The sequence below is a fragment of the Tamandua tetradactyla genome, chromosome X (assembly GCF_023851605.1).
Source record: "Tamandua tetradactyla isolate mTamTet1 chromosome X, mTamTet1.pri, whole genome shotgun sequence".
In the NCBI taxonomy this organism is placed as follows: domain Eukaryota; kingdom Metazoa; phylum Chordata; class Mammalia; order Pilosa; family Myrmecophagidae; genus Tamandua; species Tamandua tetradactyla.
Genome location: NC_135353.1, coordinates 91433968 through 91455219, shown reverse-complemented (window position 1 = coordinate 91455219; position 21252 = coordinate 91433968). Strand labels below are relative to the sequence as shown.

Sequence of the window (21252 nt, the reverse complement as noted above, 5' to 3'; positions counted from 1 at the left end):
AGATGGGTCTAAAGATTCAAAATGAATCAGCAGTATTGGATAACAGTATAATTCTCAATTCAGATGCTGCTTCAAGGTTAGGTGCATCTTCAGCAAATGTAACAGGAAAAGGAGGATATGAACTCTATTTTATTAATTGCATCCATTCATGAATCAACCTAAAGTCACTGGATGTGGAGACTCAGGGAGATCTCTGTGGGTTACAGTCTTTAATTGAAGTAATGGCAAAGGAATAGATCTACATAAAAATAAAACCGGAGAGCTGCTGCACCAGCATTAGGAGATGGCCGGGCATGGGGTTCACATTCTGGGTGGCCACCTGCAGGGCAACCTCAATGATCCAGGACTTGTCTGTGATTCTGGCCACGTCATTGCACATCTCCACAATCCCAATAATCCATGTCTGGTGGCCTTCCCCGTACTTGGAGAACTTGATCTTGGCACAGAACCACATGGTCTGCTTGTGGGGAAAGTATATCAGGCCTTCCTTTTGACATCTCTGGGCAGGTCTTGTGCATGATATTGAACATGTTCTCCCAGGCCTTGCTCCTAGTGGCCATCTTTGCCAGGACATGGAGATTGTGGATGACAAATGACACCTTGTTCCTCTGCTGCTTGGCCAGCTTCTGCATGTGGCCTAGAATCCCAAAGTCCATTATGTCAATGGCCACATGGTCATTGAATGTGTGCATGAACCCTGCAGCTGTTCTGTTGAGCCTTGCCATATTCATTATTGCTTAATGGTATGCCAACTGTACATCTTCCTGGGTGACCACTAGTTTAGTTTTATTCCATTTTTTAAGAATGTCCAGCCACTGGTGCTTGGCCATGGCCACCTGTGTGTCCAGGGCTTTGGTAAGAACAAGCACATCTCCCAGCACTGCATTATCTGGCATGATAAACTAGTTGTGCTGTGAGACAGTCATTGTGACTCCCTAAAACAATCCAGAATTTTAATACTGCTTGACCACCTATGACTGATGTCCCAGCTTCCTCTGCTACATCTTTAAAACCCTGTACAATTAAGGGCACCATTTTATCCCTTTCCCTGTCGGTCATCTTGTTGATGATCCTAAGAAGCATGAGCATGCTGTCACATTCTGTGACCCCTATTGTGTAGAAGTCTCTGAAGACATTGGCACAGGTTATTCTGCCCATCATGAAAGGGTTGTCTACCATAGAATAAATGCAGTCTGTGGTCTGCATCAAGGAGAGGCTGCTGTGCCTGAATGGGATGACACATGTGTCCATCCCAATGCTGAGCCTTGGAATAACCACTCCCAGGAAATAGTTCATCTTCTTGAAAGTGGTTCTCTTGCAAGGATTCCAGCACTTTCTGTTAGACATCTTGGGGCACTTTGCAGCCCATGCCCTTCAGCTCAGTGAACCTGGTCAGCTGGAAGCTCTTGTCCAATTCCTGATTTTCTGGGTTAAAGGATTCCCATACTGAAATGGTTCTCAGGTGCACACACATCATGGATGGTTCCTTCCCCTACCTCTCCTAGTCTGTGGGTTTCTTTAGAGATCCACCTGCTTGTCACTGCCTTATTCTTCTTCTCCTTCACCTTCTCCTTCTCCTCCTTCTCTTTCTCCTCCTCCTCCTCCTTCTTCTTTTTCCTCCTCCCCACTCCCCCTCCTCACCCCATCCTCCTCTTCTTCAGGAGATGGTGCTCCCACAATGCATGGAACCAGGTGCCCAGGCAACATTGGAACCAAAGCATCACCACCACCAGACGGGCAGTGGGATGGACAGAACAGGGAACTGGCTGTGCAGGCACAGCATGGAGTAGACACAGACCTGCAAGCCTTGGTCTGGGCCTCAGCCAACCTCTACACCCTACGGGTCTGGACCACAAGCTGTGCAAGCTGGTGTGCTCTTTGTATATTATTTTATGACCTCAGAATTTTGTGATCAATTTTTGCAATATAATGGCTTTGTTTTTCAGTCATGTGTGAGATGCAAGGGCAGTAATTTGGAAATCCATCAAAGGAACAAAGATCTTCAAACTATTTGTTTTGAATTTCTGGATGATTCTGTCATTGTAATAAAATAATTAACTACAATAATACATATGATCTATTCATTTAGCTATGTCATATTTGATTTTTGTAATGGTTTTGAGTACCTTAAAGAAATACTGATCCCTTACATCAATCTTTAAAATTATCCTTTTGGGCAAGGCTCTGGGAAGATGGCAGAATAAGATAGGTCAACTTCATCCCTGCTCCAAAGGAGAGTTAGAGAAGGGGCAGAAGAAAGTCTGGGAGGATAATTCCAGGGTGTAAATGACATGGGAGGGTCTTCTACACCATATAGGGAGGCCCTGGTTGAAAACTCAGAAGAACTGAGATGAAGAGAACTGGAAACCAGTCAGCTAGTGCAAACAGTCTAGTGTGTCCATTTCCAGATAGAGGCGGGGAGCCATCAGGAGTGCACTGACATTGAAACGGGAACAAGAAAGTAGCTCAAGCCATGTTCCTTGAACGTGCTACCCTCACACACACCACTCAGAGTCCACACTCAATGGCTCCACCCATATTACATGCACCTGAATCTTGTCCCCCATACCCTTGCCCCACTCAGGCATGCTAGCTTGTCCTTTCCCTACCCAACTCTCCCACACAAGCACATGCTCTCACCCTGCCCCTCCTGAGACCTGTGTACACATGATAAGCCCCTCAACCTCAACCCCCTCCCTGTTCCCTGAAGGCAGTCACCTATGCATCTGAACTGCAGGCACTTACCTTCATACCCTGTCCATACCTGCACTCAGTGCATACAGTTACACAACCCCATTCGACTGCTTCTGGAGTTCAGCACATGTGTACATCAGCACCTGGCACCCCAGGATGTATGCACATGCATGCCCCCACTAACATCATGCTCCCTCAACTCTGGGCAAGTATTGATCTGTAAATCCAGGACACAGCCACCCCTAGTCCACACAGGCACAGTCCCACACCAAGGGCCTGGAGCTCTGCGCACCTGCACACCAGGGCCATGCCCCCAAACCTGAGAACACCAGGGCCCTGCCCCCCAGATCCATGCACTGGCATAGCCACATCCTCCCTGTCTGGTACCTACATATCTGCACACAGACCTCTTGACCTCTGCACTCCACCCCCAGCCCCACACATAGACAAACTCTTGCCTACCCCACAGCACAAGTACCCTTCTTCAATACAGGTAGGTGCACTTAGGCACATCTGTGCCACATAGTTTCCACCCTGCACAAGTGGGCACCCCTAGGCCATCTAATCCCTGAGCTTGTGGATTGACACTAGGGTCCCACCACTCATCATCACCCACCACTGACACATTTCTCACAACCTCTGTGATCTATGCCCCATACGTACACACTCACACATGCACATCCCTGCCTCCCTGGACCTCTCCCCTTGTGCAAGGACACACCTGCATCCCAAACTCCCTGGGCTCCAACTCTGTGCCCTGTACCCCACATTCTGACACTCATAACCCACATAATTCATGCACCCACCTGCGTCCTGCCCACATACCAGCCCCAGCACATCTGCTCACCTTACCCATCCACCTCCTGCTGTACCCCACTTCTGTGTCACCAAGTCAAAGCCTGCTCCTGCACACCAAGGCTACCTGAGTTACACCTCACAATCATGGCCCTTGTGCCACAAGGCCACAACCCCATGACCTGTACCCCACACTCACAGGCACAAGTGTAGAGTGTTCGACCCATGCGTATACTTGCATCACAAGCTATCACTGGACTGTTGTGGCCCTCCACCTGCCCTCATTCTGCTCTATACCTGTCTGCAAATACAGAGCTTTAGACTATTGAAATAAATTATATCCAAAGTAACTCTATCAAAATATTTACATGCCATAAATACAACAGAAGCTCACTAACCATATGAAGATGCAAACAAATACAGCCCAGTCTAATGACCAAGTTAAAGCACTAAGGGAGACACAGACTTCGGAACAACTAATCAAAGATGTTCATGTAACTCTACTAAATAAAATAAATGGGAAGGTTAATGGCATAAAGTAGACCAAAAAGTCACTAGAAAAGTATAAAGAGTAATTTGAAAGAATAAATAGAAAAATATCAGATATCACAGAGATTAAAGATGCTGTAGACCAAATTAAAAATATATTAAAGACACTTAGCAGCAGATTTGAAGGGGCAGAGGAAGGAATAAGCGAACTAGAGGACAGAACAACTGATTTTGAATACTCAAAACAGCAAATTACAAAAAAAGTTGCAAAAATTTGAATTGGCTCTTAAGGAAATGATGGACAAAATAAAGCATTCAGAAGGAAACATCAGTGTCCCAGAAGGAGAAGAGTAAAAGGCTAGGTAGATTAGTGGAGGACACAATAGTATAAAACTTCCCAACCTGTATAAAAGACATAAATATGCAAATCAAAGAAGCCCAATGAACTCCAAATAGAACAAATTGAAATATGTCTACTTCAAGACACATACTAATCAGTGTGCCACATGTTGAAGAGAAGCAGAAAATCTCAAAGTGGCAAGAGAAAAATAATCTACTATGTACAAAGAAAACCACATAAGATGGAGTTCAGACTACTCAACTGGCACTACAGAGGCAAGAAGACAGTGGTATGATGTATTTAAGATCCTGAATGAGAAAGATTTCTAGCAAAGAATTATGTACCCAGCCAAATTGTCCTTCAAAATAGAGGGAGAGATTAACATTTTCACAAACAACAAAGGCTGAGAGAATATCTCAACAAGAGACTAGTTCTACAAGAAATACTAAAGGGAGTTCTGCTGGCTGAAAAAAAGGAAAGGAGAGGGAGGTCTAGAGGACAGAATTGAAGAGTACCAGGAAGGATGAAAAGAGAAAGAAGGAGAAGAGCATATAGATCTGACAAATAAAATCCAATGTGTAAGTTGGTGGATTCAAGAAATTCTTTTACAATAATAACTTTGAAGGTTAATGGACTAAATCCACCAATTAAAAAATACAGAGTTGTAAAATGCATTAAGAAATATAATCCAGCTACATGCTGCTTACCAGAGACTCATCTTAAACACAAGAATACAAGCAAATTGAAAATGAAAGGATGGAAGAAGATGTTTCATGCAACCTGTAACCAAAGGATGGAAGAAGATGTTTCATGCAACCTGTAACCAAAAGAAAGTAGGAGTAGCTAAACTAATATCAGACAAAATAGACCTTAAATGTAAAGAAAGCACAAGAGACAAAGAAGAACATTATATATTAGTAAAAGGTACAATTAAAGAAGAAGAAATAATCATAAATGTCTATGTTCCCAGTCAAGGAACTCAAAGTACATGAAATAAACATTGGCAAAATTGAAGGAAGTGATAGATGTTTCAACAATAATAGTAGGGGATTGCAATACACCATTCTCCTCTACAGACAACAAACAGACAGAGGATCAACAAGGAAATAGAGAACTTAAACATTTTGATAAATGAATTGGCCCTAACAGACAAATATAGGTTGTTACATCCCAAAATGCCAGTATATACATTCTTCTCTAGTGCTCATGGAACATTCTGCAGGATAGATCACATGCTGGGACACAAAACGGATCTTTATAAATTTTAAAACATTGAAATTATTCAAAACACTTTCTCTGACCACAACAGAGGGAAGCTGGAATTCAATAACCATCAAAGAACAAGAACATTCACAAGTATATGGATATTAAATAACATGCTCTTAAATAATGAGTGGGTCAAAGAATAAATTGCTACAGAAATCAGTAGCTATCTGGAGATGAATGAAAATAAGAACACAACTTCTCAGAACTTATGGGAGGTGGCAAAGGCTGTGCTAAGAGGGAAATTTATTGCCTTAAATGTCTACATTTAAAAAAAGAGCAAAAAAAATAAGGATTTAGCTGCTCACCTGGAGGGACATGAGAAAGAAAGCAAACTAACCTCAAAGAAAATAGAAGAAGAGAAATAACAAAGATTAAATAAGAGGTAAATGAATGGGAGAACAAAAAATAGAAAGAATCAAAGAAACCAAAAGATTTTTCTATGAGAAAATCAATAAAATCGATGGGCACTAGCAAGGTTAACAAAGAAAAAAAGAAAGAGATGTGAATTAAAAAAATCAGAAATGAGAGGAGGACCATTACCTCAGACCCTGAAAAAATAGAAAAAAATAATAAGTAGATACTATAAACTACTATACCTTAACAAACTAGACAACTTAGATTAAATGGACAAATTCCTGGAAACACACAAACAAGCTAGACTGACTCAAGAATAAATAGATGATCTCAACAAACCAATCACAATTAAAGTGATTCAAATAGTCATCAAAAATCATCCTACAAATAAAAGCCCAAGGCCAGATGGCTTCACAGGGAGAATTTTATCAAACTTTTCAAAAAAATTAAGGAAAAAGGAACACTACCTGACTCATTTTATGAAGTTAACATCACTTTAATACCAAAACCAGGTAAAGATCCTGCAAGAAAGGAAAACTAAAAAAAAAGAAAGAAAGAAATCAAAAGACCAATCTTCCTAACAGACATAGATGCCAAAATTCTCAACAAATACTACATATTGAATCCAACAACCCATTAAAATAATTATATACCACGACCAAGTGGGATTTGTACAAGGAGTGCAAGGATGGTTCAAGACAAGTAAATCAGTTAACGTAATAAAGTACATAAATGAAGTGAAAGGGTAAAATCATATGATCATCTCGATTGATGCTGAAAAAAACATTTGACTAAATTCAACATTATTTTCTGATAAAATACATCAAAAGATAGGAATCAAAGGTAACTTCCTCAACTTGGTAAAAGGAATATATGAAAGCACCATAGCCAATATGATACTCAATGGTAAGAGAATGAAAGCTTTCCCCCTTAGATTGAAATAAGACATGGATGTCCTCTGTCACCACTGTTAGTCAGCATTGTACAAGAAGTCCTAGTGAGAGCATCAGGCGGGCAAAAGAAATAAAAGCCATCCAAATAGAAAAGAAAGAAATAAAATTTTCATTATTTGCAGATGAGCCTATTGTGTTCTGGGTTGTCATTGTGTTAGGTACTTTCTCATATAGTATCTCCTCTGACCCTTCTTTAAAACTTATGAAAGTTCCCGGTGACTGCCCATGTTAAAAAAAAAGAGCTTATGGAAGTTTCCATTACAAATGAATAAAATGGAACCTGAGAAAGTTAAGCAGCTTGATTCAGGATGAGCCAAGGTTTGTCCAGTATACACAATATCTGCTTAAATTATTCTGTTTGTGTCGTTACGTTTACTAAGTCAATATTAATTTCCTTGGAATTGTGAATATCTGATGGTTAATTTATGTGTCAACTTAACTAGTTTCTGCTTTCCAGTTGTTTGGTGAAACACTGGTCTACCTCTCTGGAGGCATTCATAGATGGGATAAAATTCAAAATCAGTGATCCTGAAGTAAAGGAGATTTCCCTCTAAAATGTGGGTAAATACTGTATAGTCAGTTGGATGTCCTAAGAGGAATCCAACTGAAAACCAACTGAGGATTTCAGTGATCAAAGGGAATTCTGCCTTAAGACAAAATCCTCCACACCTTCCTGAGTTTTGCACCTAATTCTGACTCAAGAATTCAACATCTCTATCACTGGGACTTCTAGTCTTAAGCCCGTCCTACAGATTCAGACTTGCCTGTTCCCATAATAACCCGAGCCAATAACTTATGCATCCTATTGGGTCTCTTTCTCTGAAGAAGTCTGTCTGATACGAAGAGAAAGACTAAACTTAGTCTTTCTAAGGCAAAGACCATTTCAGCACAATTTGACTGGGATTATCAGAAAAATCTATGGGTTTGGGGGTTGGCATGTCAGACTCCAGGCTATAAGGTATCAAATGATAACACAAGCTTTCCTAACTCTGTCCCAATCTACAGAGCCATTATGAGAGGGGCTATAGGAACCCGAGGTAGTTCATTATTTTCCATAATATGTAATTTAGGACATAATGAAGATCATATGAGCCTCACAAATAGGTGAAAGACAGGAAGTTAGAAAGCCAAGAAAAGATTTTTGGGGGGAGCTTGCCCATACTCCTTCTTAAACATTACTGTATGAAATTCTGAGAAGCTTCTCTGAGCAGAGTTCACAGAATTGCATTAGAAACCAAGAATAGTATACCATCATGAGTGAATGAAAGAAAAGTGTGTGTCCTTCTGGCAATTTTCTTATCTTCAGTTTCAGAGTCATTATGGAGGATTTGAATACCAGCATTCCTCAGGTTCTCAGGTTGGCATTTGATAATTCGAGATTATCCATCATTCTCATCTTTTTTATGCCTGTGATTTAAACAGACTCTTGATGTATATGTAAGAGAAGGGAAGTGGTGGTCTTCAAAATATTCCATTGAACAGCTTGGCAGCAGAAGAGGAATAAGTGACAAATTAAAAAATGAAGTGAAAAGGAACGAAACTTCTAGGGAGGGACAGAGTTCTGGAACAATAATATCATGAAACTGGATTGCTGGTGCTTTACACACATCTATTTGAAGAGAATCTATGAAAAGGGCTTCCAGAATGGCCTGGGGTTAAAGGTAACAATTGTGAGAATGACGATGTAGGCAATCCCTACCCTAAGTAGATGACTTCAAAAGAGCGCCATTTAAAGCTACACAACTTGCTATGATTTTGGAGAAAAGGAGCCTCACTTCTCAATAGTCCTCTCAGTTAGTTTTGAAGAGGTAATGCTTCAAGCACAGGACATGTGGATTAATGAGAAAATTAAATTATGCACTTTTCACTTTAATGTAGAATCTTTAGACTCTTTCTGACATGTGAATCCAAAGGCGAGCATTCCAAATGTAGTGAGAGAGAAAAGGATAAAAACATGCAAGCAACTAACATGCTTTAATTTTTAAGGCTGGTTCATCTTAAATAACGCTAAGGGAAAAGGAGATAATGCTCTGGCTGATGAGATGGCACCTCAAGAAACAATGAGACTATTTTAAGGTATTACAACGAGGAACAATTTGAACAGTTATCCTTACGCTTCTGACAGGGGTCATAATGTGAGACAAAGAAGAGCATTTTGAATCAGTTTTTCGAAATGTCACAAAAATCCCTAAATTCCCTCATGTTTCCACAAGAACCTTTCAGAACAGCATATCTTGATGAAAGACTTGTTCAAATTTTGACTGTTTCAATAAAAATGGGAAGGAATTTTGAGGAATACAAAAATTTTATACAACAATTTATATGATCTTAGACTTTGTTTATGTGGAATTGGTTACACTGTTTACCTTTAGAAAGCTTTATATACAAACATGGAATACAAGTATAACATTTATCATTGATTAAATGGATTATTTGTAAGGAGTGTGCGGTCATTTCCATAAAAAATATTGCATATAACACTCTTGCTTAAAAAGTATAAACCCCTATTATAAAATGCTCCTATGAGAAAAGTTTCTCCTTACATAATTTTACTTACAGCATATTTACCAAGACTGTAATTCGCCAAAAAGTAAGATTACTGTTTTTAATGGAAAATTTAAAACCACATTTCTCTGGATATAGTTTATTTTCAGGTAGTAAACAGTATGGGTGGCATGTTAACTATTTAGAGCTAAAACTGTGACTTTAGTATGCTTAAAATGAAATTTTTTATTCCACGTACAAGCATGCTATTATCTTCTAAGATGCTGAAAGAGTTAATAAACTTCCCAAAGTTTTGAATTTACTAAGAATGAATAATTAAGGTAATTTATAATTCTTAACCACAATTTTATTTCAGGAACAGAAAATTCATTCTTATTTTTCATATAGGTATGTCTTTGTCCAAGTAAATTTCATAGGCAGAATTTTGAATGTAAACAATTGGGAAAATATGGAACAATTTGTTTTACAGTAGCTGAAAATCAAATTGGGTAGTGAGAAGAAGCAAAGTAGCAAAAGTCTAGGAGTTGTAGGTGTTTGACTAGGCCCTTTCTCCCATGTGTGAGTAGCCCTTAACAGATATTCCCTAACAGTAGATTCATAATTGATCGTACACCCAACTTCCAGCAGCTGGATCCACCCTCTAGCAGTTACAAACCTACATGACTGCAGCGGCATTTAACTTTTCACCCTGCCCAATCCCTCAGGTATAAAATATCCTCTCATTGTTCTCTCTGGGGGCTGAAGTCTGACTTCAGACTCCCACTTAGCTGATTTTTGAATAAATCTTTTCACCTGTGGTCAGTTTGTCTCTGAGCCTTTCTTCAAGCCTAACAGTTTGGTGCCAAAACCCAGGAAGGCTTCATTGAGACAAAGTGATCACTGGGGAGCCTCCACCTCACCAATGCCAACCAGGCAAACAACCCCGGACACTGATTCCATGGTCAAGTGAGTCTCAGGATGTCTCTGGATGCCTGTTCCATGGGGAAATCTCCCCCAGTCATTCCATTTCTGAATGGGAACTGTCCTCTTGCCATTCTATTTCTGAAGGGGAGCTGTTCCCTAGCCATTCCATATGTGAACATCCTAACACAAGGTCTGTGATCCTCTCCAGCAGTGGGGAACAGTCACCTAGGCTTGATCCCCCAGCTCTAGGGACACCTGGCCCTGGGATAAGTCACCCATTTTTCTTGGGCTGAGGATAAAGAACATGGGGACATCATTCTCCCCCCTCAACCCCCCACCTGAGGTTCCTAGACTTGCCACTCCTCTGGGGCATCTCAGTCCCCCTCTAGAGGATCCGGTAATCTCATCAAGCCTGTTTCAGTCTCTTGTCTCTGTTCCCCAGGTCTCTAAGACTCACACATCTGTGCACCATGGGCAACAATCATTCCATTTCTCCCAAGGACCACCATTTAGGTTGCTTCTTCTGTAACCTGAAACTCTCTTTACCTGACCAAAGAAGCCTCATTTTTACTCTACAGCAAGCCTGGCCACAATATAAATTAAACAATAACACCCAATGGCCTGAACATGGTACTTTAGACATTCAAGTCCTCCAAGATTTTGAGTACTTTATACAGAACAATGGCAAATGGTCTGAGGTTCCATACATTCTGGCTTCTTTTCTCCCTCCATAACCATCCTTCCTTCTGCCAACCCTCTACCACCTACTAAATTTTGCTCCTCCGTGAACACCCCCACTTCACTTCCCCTTCTTCCAATAAATCAGAAAAATTCTCTGCAGAAAGATCCTTTGTGGAAAAATCATCTTCAGATTCCTGTATGGATTTTGACACTTCTGACTTTGTGCCACCCTCTCCCCACTCCACTCCTCAAACTTGCTTGGAGCTCACCCTTCTTTCTTCACAGTCCTCCTCACCAACACCCCCTCCCTCATCCTTCTCACGACCAGCTACCTGCTTCCGTACCCAACTCACCACTTCTAATGGTGCCTTCTATTCCTCTCCAACTCCCGTCCTCCCACTCCAAGAAGAAGCAGAGACTGACCGAATTGTTTGCATCCATGCACCCTTCTCTCTCACTGATTTAGGCCAAATTGAGAACCATATAAGGTGCTCTTCTGTTGACCTTGCCCGATTTATCAAGAAATTTCAACACTTATCCCACTCTTATGATCGGTATCACCTATCAGAATGTCTATGCCATTCTCTCTATCTCTTCCATCCCCAAAGAGAAAAACCGCATTTGGGTCACAGCCACAGTCACTTCTGAACACACTTCATGCCCCAAATCCTAATCACCATCCAGCTGGGCCCACTGTTGTCCATAATACAGCCCCTAACTGGAGTTACCAATTTAATTCCCTTAACCTCACTCAAATGACTCATTTTCTAGCCTGTATTATTGAAAGTATGAAAAAACGCTGCTCTTAAGGCAGAAACTTATGATTAAATGCCAGAAATCACTAAAAAACCTGATGAAAACCCAACCACTTTCAGAAGCAGTCTCATTGAAACCCTCCTCAAATACAATAATTTAGATACTGATTAGGATATGAGAAAATTATACATAAATACCCATTTCATCTTCCAATACTCTCCAGAAAGGGGAAAAATTTTAAAAGCTCAAGGACAGACCACAACCCCCTCAAAAAGACCTCATTAAGTCAGACTTTAGGGTCTTTAACAATTTGAATGAGGAAAATAAGCAACAAAAATTTGAAAGAGATCAGTTTAAATATACCTTACTTGCAGCCACTATCCAAGACAGCTGAAAAGGAACTGCCATTGCCTCCAGCTATCTTCCACCAGAACCCTCCTTCAACTGTGGCAAAGAGGGACACTTGGCAAAATCTGCCCTAGTCTCCAGGCTCTGCTGGGACCTTGTCCAGCATGTGGAGCTCAGGGTCTTTGGAAGTCAGACTGCCTTCAGGCCTCTGGCCAAAAAACAGGCTCTAACTATCCATAAATGACCAAAACTCCACAAGGCACTAGCCCTGAATCAGGAGTATTCCTCCCAGAACTGCTGGGATTAGCCACTGAAGATTGACACTGCCCAGGATCAGAAGTCCCAATCATCTCCATCATCACCACAGCTGAACTCAGGGTAACAATGGCAGTTGCATGCAGGCTGATCTCTTTCCTTTTACATATGGGGATTACCTGTTTGATCCTATGGGGACACATGGGACCTTAGTCAATCTCTCTATCTCTATTGTGGGGGCTGATGGCTTAGTCTCTAAAGGCCTCACTACCCAGCCACTCCAGTGCATGATAGAAACAATGAGCTTCACTCATGTCTTCCTAGTAGTACCAGCATGTTCTAACCCCTTGTTAGGTTGGGACATATTCACAAAATTTCATTCCACCATTGCCATCCTTATTCTAGACTCTCAAACTGCTACCCTCCTCTTTTTATCCCCACCACCTCTATGGTGATTTGAAAGGATAATGTACCCTAGAAAAGCCATGTTTTAAATCCTGATCCATATTGTGGAGGCAGCCATTTCTTTTGATCCTGATTCAGCACTTCAGGTAGGATACTTGATTAGATTATCTCCAAGGAGATGTGACTCACTGAATTGTGGATATTAAAGTTTGATTAGAGGGAGATGTGACTCCACCAATTCCAGGTGGATCTTGATTAGTTCACTGAATTCCTTTGAAAGAGGGAGCATTTTGGAGCCATGAGTGAGCCATGAAATCACAGCCTACACAGGCAGAAACCTTTGGAGATGAAGAAGGAAAATGTCCGCCAGGGGCACTTCATGAAGCAAGAAGCCTGGAGAGAATGCTAGCAGACATTGTCATGTTTGTCATGTGCTTTCCAGTTGAGAGAGAAACCCTGAACTTCATTGGCCTTGAGTGAAGATAACCTCTTGTTGGTGCCTTAATTTGGACATATTTATAGACTTGCTTTAGATGGGACATTTTCATGACCTTAGAACTGTAAACTTGCACATTATTAAATTCCCTTTTTTAAGAAAGCTGTTTCATTTCTGGTGTGTCACATTCTGGCAGCTAGCAAACCAGAACAACTTCTAACACCCGCGTCCCCAAACTTCCCCCAAGCCTCTCTAACTAATTTAATGTTTTACTGTGAGATACTGAACATCCCTCAAAGGCCATACACCATGCGCTGGTGCAGGTCACTCTGAAATATCCTAACCACTTCCCAAATAAACCCTAATAACTCATCTCCCCCCTAACACTATGGGGGTTGCAACCTATTTCCAGTAAGCTTCTTGCTGCTGGTCTATTATGGCCAACCACCTCCCCATGTAATACCCCAATATCCACAGTAAAAAAAAAAAACCAAAAGGCTCCTACCACCTTATATGAAACCTCAAGTCCATTAATGAAGCAACAATATGCATCATGCCAATAGTCCCCAATCCATATAATCTCCTTTTCTCCATCCCCCAAATACCTCCCACTTCATCATCATAGACCCTAAGACTGCATTTTTTACAACCCCTCTACATCAGTCCTCCCCAAACCTATTTGCCTTCACCTGGACAGGTTCCACTTCCCAAAGTTCCCAAAACCTTACTTGGACAATACTCCCTGAAGGCTTTCAAGACAGCCCTCATATCTTTGGCCAAGCACTTGCTAAAGATCTCTCTATCTTAACTCTGCATCCCTTTACCCTTATATAATATGTTGATGACCATCCTTAGATCTCTCCATTTCCCATACCATCACACTACTCAATTTTCTTGTGGATAAAGGCTATCATGTTTCCCCAAACAAGGGTCAGTTTTTCAAAACAGAATGCTAAAATTTCTCCAGACAGCATCCCTAAATGGCAGCTCATCCTAAATGAGTAGCAATTCTCTATTGGAAATGTCATCATAAATTAAACTCTTTTACCATCAAAGGCAGTAATCAAGCTGACAGAGAAGCTAAGTTCCAAGCCACGCAGAAATTATTCTACACACAGTTATTAACCCTCTCTATGTCACCATCTTCTTATACCCTCAGGAACATCTTTCCTTACCCAAAGAAGGAGCATATCTACAAGCCAGGTGGTTTATAAAAAAATGGCAAAATAATCCTTCCTTCAAAGGAAAGCCTTAATATGCTTACCACCCATCATAACTATTTCCATACCAGCCCCAGAAACCTCTAGTTCAGCTGTTATGTCAGAATCTGGATCACACCCTCTTAACGGAGTTACCAGAAATTTAAAAAAAACTGTGTGGTCTGCCCACAAACTTCACCCCAGGGGCAACCCAAACCCCAGCTTTCTGAACTCTTCAGTCCTGAGGACAAATGCTGGGGCAAAATTGGCAATAGATTTTACACACATGCCGTCAGTCAAAAGGGTAAAGTACTTCCAAATCTTAGTTGACACATTCTCTGGATAGGGAGAAGCTTTTCTCGGCACCTTAGAAAAACCAAACACTGCATTTCTATGCTTATCCAAGAAACGATCCCCTACTTTGGACTGTTTACATTTATACAATCTGACAATAGGCCTGCTTTCACCTCAAAAATCATGCAAGGTATTAGCTCAACACTTGGTGTAACCTGGAACTTACACATTCCCCTTCAGACCCCCACCATCAGGAAAGGTAGAACAAGTAAATTGTCTCATTAAAACCCACCTTTCAAAACTCATGCTCCAAACCCAACTAAAGCATGAATAAAACTATTGCCCCTTGCTCTTATGTGACTCCATTTTATACCCCACAAACCACACCTTCTAAGCCCCTTTGAATTATTGTACAGGTGTCCATATGTGCTAGGAAGCATCCCTGCAACTCTCACCCACAAGAAACTACACGCCCACCATAACCCAAACTTGATGGGTTTTATGGGACATAGCTAACAACTCATTACCTCAGCCTTGCTCAGATGTCCCTCCATAAATGTGGCCTCAAGGGATAGGATCTGCATAAAATCTCTGAACCCTAAGCTTTTACACCCATTTGAACAGGACCACACCTAGTTCTCACAACCTGCACTGCAGCAAACTTTTTAACTTCTCATCTTGGATACATTTTTCCAGGTTAAAACCTGCCCCCAGAGAACAGCAACTAACAACCAGACTCACTCACATACAATCAACAAACTCTCAACCATCACCTAGCTAAACCTGCAAAAAGACAGAGAACTTAAAATATAAATTTGGAATCTTCTGGGTGAGACTCCCCCCTCAACTAGCTGCCTAAATGATATCTATGGCCCAAATTAGCCCAATAAGTCTCTCCCTGCTAGCTTTTCTCTTCCTACTCTCTCTCATCCTTCTGTCAATCCTTGAAAAGCTCTGCCCCTTTACCTGCCCTATGTATAATAACTCCTTTATCTGGTGGCACTCTGCATGAATAACATTTCACACTCATCCCTTCATTCCTTTCTTGAAATAATTTCTGTCAACATCATTTTTCACCCATCTACTATAATCACTCACAACTTTTAAGTTTTATCCTGGACCTCTGGCTACAGGGTGATTTACAGTATTACACACCTTTAGACATCCACTTTTACACTTTCATCCTCTTCCTGTTCACTCTAAGATAAAATGCAAATTCAACCCAGAAATACACTTGTTTACTCGTTAATAACTCCCCTTTCCCTTTGTACAATATGGAACTTACCATGACCATATTACTCCTTTCTCCTAACATACTTGCAAACTTAACTCCAACCAAACCCAATCTGCTATACAACCTGGCTAACCACAGCACATAATTCCTACACTTGCACTCATATTGAATCAGTCCTGACCTCACAAAACCATCCATTTCGTTTCAGTCTCAGAAGAAAGCATGGGGAGACACTGACATGTACATCCATGCTCTCCTGAAAACCATTATGCCAGCCCCCTTCCCCAAGCAATAACCCCCAATCTTTATTCATGTACATCCAAGTTCTTCTGAAAACCATTCCCCTAGATTTCCCCCACCCTCAAGCACACACTGACAGCCTTCTCATCCAAAATTTACAAAAAAATCCATTGAATCTCCTTCAAACCCCAATTCTCCTCTGCTCTATATTCCCACTTCAATATCAGCAATCTAAAATCCCTGATATGTGTCAAAGCCAAAACATCCCAGGACATGTCTTTAGTAGGGTAGATTCCATCACCACAATGCACACCCCGTTTCACACTTTCACACTAAAACCCACAAAGAATGAGTGGGTCAGAGGGTTGTCTCTGTGTACTGTTAGGAATCCTCACCCCTTGAGCTCCCGTTAGCAGCACCAAAAGTCCCCACTACTCCTGACATGAAAATAGCACTTCCCGCCCACTACCGAACCCATCTATAGCATTCCAACTTTCACATTCAACTGTTACACTCATAACCTTCCAGGAGAAAGCTCTCCAAAACTGGATCCTACAATTCTTTGTCTCTCCTTAGAATACATCTGACATCTTCTTTCTCCATGGCCAAAACCTCTACCAGGCTCTCCTTCCTTTCTGGCAGGGAAAATGTTCCATGGTTCATGCTGTGCCTTGCACCAGGCTGACCAGTCATTCTGCTGCCCTCACAGCCATCCTAAAACCAAGAAGGGCCTTAATCATTTCCATCATAGCTTTTTTTTTGTCACAAGTATAGGAGGAGCAATAACAGGATCTCCCACATTAAGATTATCACAGACACAATGTGCAGAACTCTCAAAAACTTACCTGAACTCACAAACAGATTAACAGCAGGTTTAGAAACGCTTAATGCCCGACACCAGTCACTAGCAGAAGCATTCCTACAGAACAGGAGAGCTCTAGATGTCTTCACTGCAGCCCAAGGAGGTGCATGTGCAGAAACTTGTTGCTTCCATGCAAATCAATCCGGCAAGATTCAAGAAGCCGTAAAAGATGTGAAAGGTACAGGCCACACCCTACAAAACAACAGCCTCAGCAGCAAATGGTCTTCATCTTCGTGGCTACTCTCTCTCTTCAGCCCCTTCATCCATGTTATTCCCATCATCATAAGCATCTTAATTTTTGGTCCCTCTGTCCTTAAACTTCTTGCCACCTTTATTTGCAGCACAGTTCTCATCCTTACCCAAGACATGTCTAAAGTGTAATGTCACTCTGAGAATATTGATACCAGCCCTTGGAGAAGAAAACAGATGCTCAAGATGCCAGAACGAGGGAAAACAAAATTTTACTCCACCCCCTAACAGTAGGAAGTAGTCAGAAAAAACAACTTCACCCACTTTCCTTGCCCTCCTCCCTGGCCTGACCCAATCGTCCCTCCCTACACATTTGTCTTTGTTTTTATGTATATAAACCAAGGCTGGAGTTAGGCAAGACCCTCCCCTGTGATGTGACTAGTTCTTCCCACACAGAAGTTGCATAACGGCTAGCCCTTAATGGATATTCCCACACAGCAGTTCCATAATTGATCTTACATCCACCATCCAGCAACTGCCTCTGCCCCCCAGCAATTACAGCCCTGCAGGACTGCAGCAGCATTTACGTTTTCACCTCACCCAGTCCCTTAAGGATAAAAGATCCTCTAAATACTCTACCTAGGGAACTGAAATCTGACTTTAGGCCCCTACCTTACCCGTGCCTGAATAAATCCATTTGCCTGTGATCAGTTTGCCTTTGAGTCTTTCTGCAAGACTAACAGTAAGTGTAGACTAGCAGGCTTCCTGATCTTCTCAAGTATGTTTGTGTGTGTGTGTGGGGAGGTTTCCCAAATGTAGAAATTGCATTGATCTGGGCCTTGCAAGGACAGGAAAGTTTTTAAGTTGTCACTAACTCTAAGTGAAGAATAAGCATTTTGGTTGGAAAACCTAATGAGCCAAGGTAGAAAGGATAAAGGAGTAGAAAGTAATTAAATCCAAATATACAGTTTGGCTAGAAATATAGAGAGTAGTGGTAAATAACGAGGCTATAAAATAGAAGATTCTATAAAATTTATAATTCTATAAAATTAGAATTTGGAAGACTTTGTTAGAGACCATCCAGCTAGTGTAAACAGCCTAAAGCACTCTTTTGGAAACAGAAGCCCAGAGCCCTCAGGAGTACACAGACAGGGAGATCCTGACAAGGAAGCAAGCCAAACTGTATTCCCTGAATGCACCCACCCACCCAATTACTGCTTGAACACCAGCACCCATGTATCTGCACAGACCCCCATCCACCTCACACCATACCTTACATCTGTGTTCCCTATTCCACACACTTCTCCTATGCTTCCAGGCCTGCCTGAGCTGCACCCTACCCCAATGACCTCCACACTGCACATCCACAATCCTGTACCCACAGCCCATGTTCACAGGCACCAGCATAGAATTCCTGCCCTGTGTGAATACCACTGCTAAAACCTGCCATATTTTTGTGCCACATCCCATGCCCAGCATTCCACTCCACATCCATCCTGCAAATACAAAGCTTTAGATTACTGAAGGAAATCAATTTCCAAAATATTTACACGCCTCAAAGGCAAGAAGATCAATAAGCATATCAAGATGCAGAATGCTATAGCCCAGCTTAGTGACCAAATTAAAATCCTGGAGGAGACACAGACATTGGAACAACTTACCAGAGACGTCCATATAACTACTAAATAAAATCAGTGGGATGGCTAATGACAGAAAAGGGACCAAGAAGAAACTAGTAGAGTATTAAGACAAATTTGGAAGAGTAAATTAAAAAAAAAGCAGGTATCACAGAGATTAAAGATGCTGTAGACCAAATCAAAAATATACTAGAGACACACAGCAGCAGATTTGAAGGGGCAGAAGAAAGAATAGTGAACTAGAGGGCAGGACAACTGATTTTGAACACACAAAAGAGTAAATGGCAAAAAAGATGGAAAATTTTGAACTGGATCTCAGGGAAATGATGGACAAAACAATGCACACAAATATAAGAATCACTGGTGTCCAGAAGGAAGAATAAACTGCAAAGGGCTAGAAAGATTAGTTGAGAATACAATGGAGGAAAGCTTTCAAACCCTTATAAAAGACATAAATATGAAAATCAGTGAAGTCCAATGAAATCCAAATAGAGCAACTCCAAATAGGCCTTTCACAAGACACATACTAATCAGTCCGTCAAATGTTGAAGAGAAGCAGAAAATCCTGAAAGTGGCAAGAGAAAAACAATCTACTTCATACAAGGGAAACCACATAAGATTGAGTTTGTACTACACAACTGGCAGTATAAGGGGGAGAAGGAAGTGATATGATATATTTAAGATCCTGAAAGAGAATGAATTCCATCCAAGTACCAGTCAAATTGTCCTTCAAAAGTGAGTGAGAACAAAAAGTGAGAGAGAGATCAAAATTTTAACAAACAAATGCTGAAAGAATTTGTCAAGAAGAGACCAGCCCGACAAGAAATACTAAAAGGAGTTCTGCTGCCTGAACAAAAAGAAAGAAAGGAGAGGGAGGTCTGGAGAAGGGCACAGAATTGAAGAGTACAAGTAAGGGTAACTTAAAGGATTAAAAGAGAAGGACAGAAAATAATATACAGATGTGACAAATAAAATAAAAAAAACAAGATGGTGGATTCAAGAAACACCTTTATAGCAATCACTTTGAATGTTAGTGGACTAAACTCAACAATGAAAAGATGCAGATTGATATAATGGATTAAGAAATACAATCCATCTAAATGCTACTTACAAAAGATGCATCTTAGACACAAGGACAGAAATAGATTGAAAGTTAAAGGATGGAAAAAGATGTTCCATGCAAACGGTAACCAAAAGAAAGCAGGAGTAGCTATAGTAATATCACACAAAATAAATTTTAAAAGTAAAGATATCGTAAGAGACAAAGAAGGACACTATATATTAATAAAAGGAACAATTCACCAAAAAGAAATAACAGACTTAAATGTTTATGTTCCCAATCAAAGAGCTTCAAAGTACATGAGACAGACATTGGCAAGACTGAAGGGAGCAATAGAATTTTCAATAATAGTAGTAGGAGACTTCAGTAGAGAACTCTCCTCTATAAATACAACAACTAGACAGGGGGCCAGCAAGAAAAGAGAGAACTTATACATTTTGATAAATGAATTTGACCTAACAGTCATTTTATACATATACATATATGGTTACAGTCCAAAATACAAGGATATACATTCTTCTCTAGTGATCAGGGAACATTCTCTAGGGTAGATCATATGCCAGGGCACAAGAGAAGTCTTTATGAATTGAGATTATTCATAACACTTTCTTTGACCACAATAGAATGAAACTGGAAGTAAATAACCACCAAAGAATAAGAACATTCACAAATATATGGAGATCAAATAACATAAACTTTATTTAAAAATATTTTTATTCACAAATCTTCATACACACACATTCCATACATGGTGTACAATCCATGCTTCACAATATCATCACACAGTTAGGTATTCATTACCATGATCATTTTTTTTACATTTCCTTCACTTCAGAAAAAAAAAAGGAAAAAGAAAATCTCAAACATACCATACCCCTTATCCTTTTCCCTCTCATTGACCACTAGTATTTCCATCTACCTAATTTATTTTATGCTTTCTCCACCGTATGATTTATTCATTCTTTATACATATTTTTTTACTCATCTGTCCATACCCTAGATAAAAGGAGCAAGAGACACAAGGTTTTCACAATTCCATAGTCACATTGGTAAGGTTATATCATTATACAATTATCTTCAAGAATGAAGGCTACGGGAACACAGCCCAACAGTTTCAGGTTCTTCTTACCAGCCACTCCAATACACCATAAACTAAAAAGGGATATCTATATAATGCATAAGAATAACCTCCAGGATAACTTCTTGACTCTGTTTGAAATCTCTCAGCTACTGAAATGTTATTTTGTCTCATTTCTCTCTTCCCCTTTTTAGTCAAGAAGGCTTTCTCAATCCCTTGATGCTGGATCCTGGTTCATCCCAGGATTTCTGTCCCACATTGCTAGAGAGATTTATACCC

The 21252-nt window shown here is 40.6% G+C and overlaps 2 pseudogenes; one reads left to right on the top strand and one right to left on the bottom strand.

The window, feature by feature from the left end:
• The window catches only part of LOC143671930 (putative P2Y purinoceptor 10), a 69942-nt pseudogene that overhangs the window by 2196 nt on the left and 46494 nt on the right, over positions 1 to 21252 (top strand).
• Positions 239 to 1399, bottom strand: LOC143670956 (selenide, water dikinase 1 pseudogene; annotated as a pseudogene).